The sequence below is a fragment of the Microtus pennsylvanicus genome, chromosome 12 (assembly GCF_037038515.1).
Source record: "Microtus pennsylvanicus isolate mMicPen1 chromosome 12, mMicPen1.hap1, whole genome shotgun sequence".
In the NCBI taxonomy this organism is placed as follows: domain Eukaryota; kingdom Metazoa; phylum Chordata; class Mammalia; order Rodentia; family Cricetidae; genus Microtus; species Microtus pennsylvanicus.
The window spans coordinates 4,328,605-4,336,811 of record NC_134590.1 but is presented as its reverse complement, the minus strand read 5'-3'; positions in this window follow the sequence as shown (position 1 = coordinate 4,336,811).

The following is an 8,207-nucleotide window of genomic DNA, read 5'->3' as shown; positions in this document are numbered from 1 at the left end:
GCAGGTCTGGTGGTATCAATTATTTCTTACTGGTTTCTCACAATTCCTCTGAAGTTTCTAAAATGTAACTGTTTCAATGAACTTGCCCTCTTTAGTGAAAGCCATTTAGGGTTTTAGCGATCAGTGGAACAAGGGCTACTCCCTGAGAGTTGTTAGCAGGCAGAACCACAAGGCTCTTTACGGAGTATTCTTACCTAATCATAACATTCACCAGCTAATGTAAAAGCTAATGAAAACCTGGATGTAATCAAGTCTACTTTTTTGCTTTCTATCATTATCTATTAATTTGCTTAGTAGATTTGTGGCTTTCCTGCCTTTCTGTAGGTCTTCTAGCTTTCATCTTTAGGTAAGAAGCAATATATATTTTTAATTAAAACAATTTAATAAGGTGAAAACAAATTTGTGCTGAATTTCATTCAGATGTGAAATTTCAGAAGGACGAGTGGCACACACACCTTTTGTCTTTAAAACTTGATATCCCATAGATCTAATCTACATAGGAAGTAGAAAAGGACAAGATCTCCTGAGTAAATTAGGAGCATGGGGACCTTGGGGGAGGGTTGAAGGGTGGAGGGGAGAGACGGGGGGGGGCAGGGAAAAATGCAGAGCTCAATAAAAATCAATTAAAAAAAACTAGATATCCCATCTAGAACTTATGAAAACAACCTAAACACCCTTCAACTGATACATGAATATTATTCAACTTTGAAGAATTCAGTCATGAAACTTGCAGGTAAATGGATGGAACTAGAAAAGATCACACTGAGGGGTAATCCAGACCAAGAAAAACAAACACTGCATGCTCTTCTTATCTGTGGTTCCTAGCTCCAAATCTTCAGATGTGAATGTATAGTCAGAAGTAACTACAGAAAACAGAACAGCAAAAAGGTACAGTAGGATTCAGAAGAGCAGTAGAGATGAGAATAGCAGGGTATCAGTGATCCGAAGTGGAAAATGGGTGAGCTTTGATTAGGGAGAGAGTGAGACAAATACAGAAGAGGAAAATAAGTAACAATGAGTTATCTGAAAAGACCATAAGGAATCATATTATTATCTACCTAGCTAAAGTTACATGTATAATACATATATGTCTATTCATACATATATAAATAGAGTTTAAAGAAAGATTCCCTTCTGGGATGACAATGTTCTCCACAAGAGTTATAGGCTATCTATCAAAACCACGAGGCCAATTATGAGATGCCTTCTTTTGAGTTGTTGGTTGCCCAAGAAATCCCCAAAATATTATAGGCTATTGTTGTTGCCCTTGGTCGCCTTCCAGAGGTTGAAGATAAAAGTCCCTATTGTTGAAGATATTGTTGGTGTCTTCAGACATAAGACCAAGAGGGTTGGAATTGGATCTGATTTGAAACCCCCTCCCTGAGGACTGACTCTCGCGGCCAGAAGGTGCCATGCAAGCTTCCTAGGGAGGTAAGCTACCAATTGTCATGCCAAGCTACGATGCCTATGAACAAAAACAACAATCAACATGACATGATTCCAGCTAAGGGTGCAACAGTGGCATGCATATCTTGGCAGAAACCAATAGCTCTCTACTTGGACTTAAAACCCATTCAATGAGAAGGAAATCATGCCTCATACTAGAAATTTAGCCAGGGCTAGTGAAGGAGAACCTACAACTGCTATTTTACTAAACCAACATAATCCCTAACTACATTCTAAATATTTGTCCTTAAACCCACAGATAATTATAAATTTCTTTTTTCATCAAAGCAACATCTTGGTACAGATTAAGACCTTATGGAAAACCACAACTGATCAAAATGTGTATCGGCGTAAATAAATGCAGGCAGATAGTAAAGAATATATACAGCTTTAATGATTAAATAAACTTACAGAACCGAGGTTCCCGTGTAGCATAGGAAGCAGGAAAAAAGGGCGCAGGCTCCGCACGCCCGATTTATCAGTCAACATTTGCCCGAGACAAACCCGCCCCTAAGGGGCTGACTTAACCCTACATCAATGCAGAAAAAACATAAGATAATTGTCTTTCTGGGTCTGGGTTACTTTACTCAATATGATGTTTTCTAGATCCATCCATTTGCCTGCAAATTTCAAGATGTTGTTTGTTTTTTTTTCTGCTGTGTAATATCCCATTGTGCAAATGTACCACATTTTCCTTATCCATTTTTTGGTCGAGGAGCATTTAGGTTGTTTCCAGGTTCTGGCTATGACAAACAATGCTGCTATGAACATAGCTGAGCACATATCCTTGTGGTATGGTTAAGTATTCTTTGGGTATATACCCAAAAGTTGTATTTCTGGGTCTTGAGGAAGGTTGTTTCCTAATTTTCTGAGAAATCACCACACTGATATCCAAAGGGGCTGCACCAGCTTGCCTTCCCACCAGCAGAAGTGTTCCCTTTTCCCCACGCCACGGAACTGAAGCAGCCTCTTTTCTGTTAGCACACACTGAAACCCAAAGGCATCTGCATCTTATACCCAAAATGACATCCGTGAGTGCTGGCATAGCTCAAAGACCGCTCTGCTTCTCTGCCAGACAGGGTTTATACGGGAGGCAGAAATCACACAACCAATTTGAACAGGGAGACTATAATACAAAAAAAAATTAGTTATCAGAAATAAGGAGTTAATAGAAGACAAAAGACAATTTTAATGATAACAACAGGGATGGGAGTGCCCACATAAGGGACGGTTTGCCCAGAAGGGGCTCCTCCCTACAATTCTTCAATAGAAAGGTGGCAGATGCAGTCCAGCAGAGGAGCAGACGAGTTTGGCGGGTGACTCCTGGTCGGGGCTGGTTGGCCACTGAAATTGCCTAAGAGTGTGCTTGTGAAGGACTTCAACACACTGAGGCCGGCAGGGCAGCTGAGGGAGAAAGACGCTCCTGTGAGCTCTGCTGGATGCTCTGCGGATAAGGGCCTCGCAGCCTTGCTTTAGGAGCCACAAGGACAGCAGGGACAGCCAGAGTGCAGATCTGCAGTGTCCCTCCAGTGCCCTCTATTGACGACGTGCCGCTGTGCCAGCTGGCAAAGCAAGCTTGCTGCAGATCAAAGGCAATGGATCTGACAAATGGACTCTAGGCTGATAGCTGGACAGGATCGCCGGCAAAGGTTAATTCTTGCTCTTGGCCAAGAGAGGTACAGAATGATCTGCAGCTTCCTTTTCTGTTAAAATGAAAACAAACACCCCAAAGACGAGATGAGGTCATATGCACAGAACCGAAGAGCAGACTTGAAGGGCCTCCCTCGGGCCAACAAGCAAAGCAAGGAAAGGACTGTGGCAGTAATGGGTTTTTGCAAGCTGTATTGGATTAATACAAGCTGTATTAAATCTTAATGGATAGAGTGATACTGTTATAAGTGAGGATTTGAGTCCCATAGGCTATTAACTATTAACTACTCGGGTTCTTGTGTCCTTGGGCGAAGAACTGGACCAGAGATACGTGGTTAAAAATAGAAGTAGACATTTTATTAGGAAGGGAAAACATTCCCAAGAATGAGAGTGTGCTAGTGAGCCAAGAAAGGGACGTTATCCCAAAGAACTGGGGTACAAATTTCAGAATCCTTTTATAGAGCATTTACTCAATTCCTGCCTCTCATATCTTTGAAAACAAAAGAATTTTCCTGGGTATTTTTTTGTCTCTATTTTTTTTCCCTAATACTTGAAGACAGAGAGAATAAAATAAAAACTCTTCTTAGCAGGCAAATGCCCAACTAACAACACGTGAAGACAGAATGATAAATTTAGACAAATATAATATAAAAATTACAACAATGTCAGAAGCTGTGGAGGATTGGAGAAAGTGATCATGCAGAGCTGATGGGAATGTAAGATTATACTTCTCCTCAGAAGTAGTTTGGGCATTGATGCTTATGTGTACTTCCCGTATGACCAAGAAAAAATATCGGGACAGCTGTGAGGTGGTGGTGCATGTTTTTAATCCCAGCACTTGGGGAGAAGATGCAGGTGGATCTCTGTGAGTTCGAGGCCAGCCTGCTCTACACAGTGAGTTCCAGGACAGCCAGGGCTACACAGAGAAACCGTACCTTGAAAACCAAAAAAGGAAAAGCTATAGTTTCAGAGAGTACTGACTCAGGGTCTCAAATGGTATCAAAACATCTTTCCCAGCGTTCTTATTTTGCTTTCTTACCATGCAGACTTCTATGACCTACCAAAGACAGAGAATTAGAAAGCCTCAGAGTTAGACTCCAGGATCTGTATTTTAAAACAAAACAATTTCCTGGAAGAATGTCATAAATATTAAATGCTGGTTAAATCTTTCACTCCTGTGGCAACCTAATAGCAAACTTACTGCTGGCACAGACAGCCCTTCTGACTCATCGTAGCTGTGATTGTACTGATGGACACGAAACAAGCGCTGTGTAAAGTCTTCTGGGCCTTGGAAGGCTGAGATCCTTGTTCATGTTGGGGTCAAAGGGATTTGAAAAATGATGCAATACACTTTGGGAAAATCTGGACTGGTGAAAGTATAGCTTCAAGTCTTTTAGCAAGCATGCCCAAAGAGTGCTAATAACTTATTATATATTAGAGCTAGTTAAGATCAAAGTCTTCTTACACAGTGGTTGAAATAGCTCTGTTCTTAGTTCCACCATGAATAAAGGTACAGATGATAAAAACACGACTCGACCAAACTAGGAGATGGCACAGGACAAGATATCTGTTTCACGGCTGGATGTGGTGCTAGTTTGGGAGTGTTGGAATTAAGGGTATGGAGGCACACACCTGTAGTTCCTGAGTTCAGACAGTGTGGGCAGGGATATCAGAAACTCAAGCTACATACTGAGTTTGAGGTCAGTGTGTGATGTTTTACTCTTTTTGCTTTTTTGGAGGCCCACCACCCAGCTCCCAAATAAATCACACATGGAGGATTATCCTTAGTTATAAATGCCCGGGCTTAGCTTGACTTGTTTCTGGCCAGTTTTTCTTAAATTATCCTGACTACCTTTGCCTCTGGGCTTTTTCCTTTTCCTGTTTCTGTATACTTTACTTCCTTCTCCGGGACTGGCTGGGTAACTGCATGGCTGGCCCCTCTTGTCCTCCTCTCCTTCTCTTCCTCCTTTCTCTTTTCTCTATTTATCCTCTCTGCCTGTCAGTCCAGCCCATCCTTGCTCCTGCCTCACTACTGGCCAGTCAACTCTTTATTAGACCATAAAGTATTTTAGACAGGCAAAGAGTAACAGCTTCACAGAGTTAAACAAATGCAGCATAAACAAAGAGCACTTTAAATAATTTTCTAGAACAGGTCAGCTTGGCTATGTGAAGTAAGATAGTGTGTATTCATGTATGTGTGTGTGCGTGTGTGTACTCTATGATAGCCTGGCCACCCTAGCATTAATTTGGCTTTGGTTTGCTTCTGGTGCTCACATTCTGTGTGAAGAACTTTTAGTTTATGTGTTCTTGGCTCCACTCTCCCTCGGTGAGTATCAACACAGTGGCTGTGGCTTGTCTGGACTTAGAATTGCAACATAAATCCAGCAGGTAAAAAAGGTTTCCTTTTTAATACTTGCTGAAAAATAACCCACATTCTGGCTTGAGTACCACCGATCAAACTTGGGAACTGTATTCAGTTGTAAATACAATCATAGGGGTAAAGGGACTGGACACTCTGATTGGCCATGTTCAAGTACCTGACTCACTTTTGGGGTGCTAAAGGTGGTGCCAGCTACCTCTGAGTCATATCCACACTCAAAATAGGGGAGAATCATTGCTGCCCAGAAAGTCTGGCTACCATTGTCACTCAAAAAGAGACAGGTTGCTGAGCTGCAGACACCAGAGAAGTCACCATGGTCACCACTTACCCTGGGCATGCATTTGACTTAGGAAGATGACTGACAGAGGGAACAAATGACACAAGAGTTTACATGGGCTTGTTGCTAAGGAAGATGCCAGGAGAAGTTGGCAGCTGAGTGTCTGAGTCTAGAGACACCTGTAGTTTCTGTGAAGTATAAAAAGAGGGGACGAGAGCTATTTAAAGGGGCTTCCAGGTAGTCTGTTTTACAATTTGCTTTTCTTGAAAACAGAGCTTACACCTTATTTTTGCTTCCCTGGCATCTAGCATGGCTCCTGATGTTTTGGGAGCGTTTGCTAAAAGCTTGTTGAATTTGTGAATATCCCGTTGTTAGCATTCAGTCTGAATTCCAAAGAGGATCTAAAAATGGATGTTAAACTTCATTATTCTGAACAGGAAACTAAGACAGAGAGGTTAGGTCACTAAGTTAGCTCCTGGCAGACAGAGGCAGACCAATCTAAACCCAAAGCAGACTGAAGAATGCCACCAGTCTGTGTCTCACCTGATAAAGTGAAGTTAAAAAGAAAAAAGTATTTCTCCTTATAATGGCGCCAATGTCAGATTTTCTGCTAATAATTTCAGATGCTGAGTGGTAACAAGTTTACCCCACAATGTTGTTAAGTAATTCCTTGGGGGAAGATGAGGGAAAATAGTGTCTATTTGGTGAGTTGCTAAGCAACACCACACATGCCAGGAACTCTTTCTGGATTTCCTATTAAAGGTGGAGATGTCCAGCCCAACGGGTACTTCGGTCAGTTTCTGTCTCACCAGTTCTCACTGGAAAACTAAAGTGACCCAGTCAACAGATCTCCAACATCAACAGCGCTGGCACTGGATCCTGTGAGTTAAATTTACCTGGGCTCTTCTTAAGGCTGCTGCTTGCAAGTTTCTCTGATGTCTACAGCAGCACTCAGACTAAATGTGGGATTTGTACTGTGTGTCCCCAGAAAAGCCCACGACAAAGATAAGAAATCAAACCACATCCATTCCCTACAGTATTAAATTATTGAAGTCTTTAATACAAGAGGATTGTGGAAGCCATTCTGTCCTCAGGGAGAACAAGCGACAGCCTCAGACATTGCTTGAGCCAACGCTCTGTAAAGGGATAAACCCATTAAAGTAAACACTGGAAAGAATGATTGGAGCAGGGAATATGTTCACTGAGGGGTCCTGAGCTCAGGAAAGCTAAGATTAAAGATTCAGTACAAAAGGGGCCAAGCACTGTTTGAGTTATAGTTCACCAAAACTGCACAGATTCTCTCAAAATTGCTTTTCTTTTAAGGTAACCACACATCCATCTCTAAGCTATTTAGATACATTTTCAAGCAACCTGGATTACTTTTAATGGTGAGGATGTCGTTTTCGGAAGAATGTTTCACATTTTGTTTTAAGTAATTGACACTGTAAAAACATCTCTCTTGTGAATCCCCTCTTGACTTGGAAACTCCCACTTTTTACTAGATACTAAATAACAGTTCCCCTTCTGCCGTTATTTAGATTCAGGGTGAGTATCTCTTCAATGAGACTATAGCTCCATGCAAGATCTGCCTATTCCATCCTATCTAAAATCATATTTTTATCATGCAGGTAAAAACACAGAATTGGACATTCAAGGTAAACAGAAAGTAACTGAATAAATTTGTTTTTTTCTGTTCTTCCCTGACGAAGGCACTTTTCTCATCCACGCACTCCTGTTTAAAGCAAGGGACTTCACAGGGACTAGCAAGAGATGCCGAGGACAGATGAGAAAGGCACACGCTCAGCAGTGACCTACTGTCTTCTATTTGGGAAAAAATTCTGCAAACCTGAGAGGCAGGATTTAGCACTATTTCCGTGTTCACAGGCACAAGGAAAGTAACTTCCCCCAGACTATGCAGCCATCTGCTCCTAGGGTGCTGATAATGAATTAGTGGGATGTAAACAAAGACCCACTAAAGAAGGAGAGCACCTCTAAAATTTCTTCTAGGAGTGGTTTCTGGGTGATATCATCACTGGGCTACAAGATGGATTGTGTGAAAACTCTTTCATCTGAAACATAGTGTTGCTTCTCACACTAGGGTGTCAGAAGCCTCCAACGAGATTCTGAATTCCAGAGCAAAACTTCTAGAATTTCTGAGTCGGTAAGACTGGTGTGAGAGATGCGAGGTCTCTATTTCTAAGCACCTAAAGTGATGGCTACAGTTCTTTGAATCACATTTAAAAATCAATGCACTGGCCGGCTGGTGGAGGTGCATGTCTTTAATCCCAGAACTCAGGCAGGGACAGAAGGTTCTCTGTGAGTTCAAGGCCAGTTTGGTCTGCAGAACGAGTTTCAGAACAGGCTCCAAAGTTACACAGAGAAACCCCATCTTGAGTCCCTACCCCCAAAAATAATCAATGCACTGACTGAACCTATTTTCTGGTTGAGTCTGTG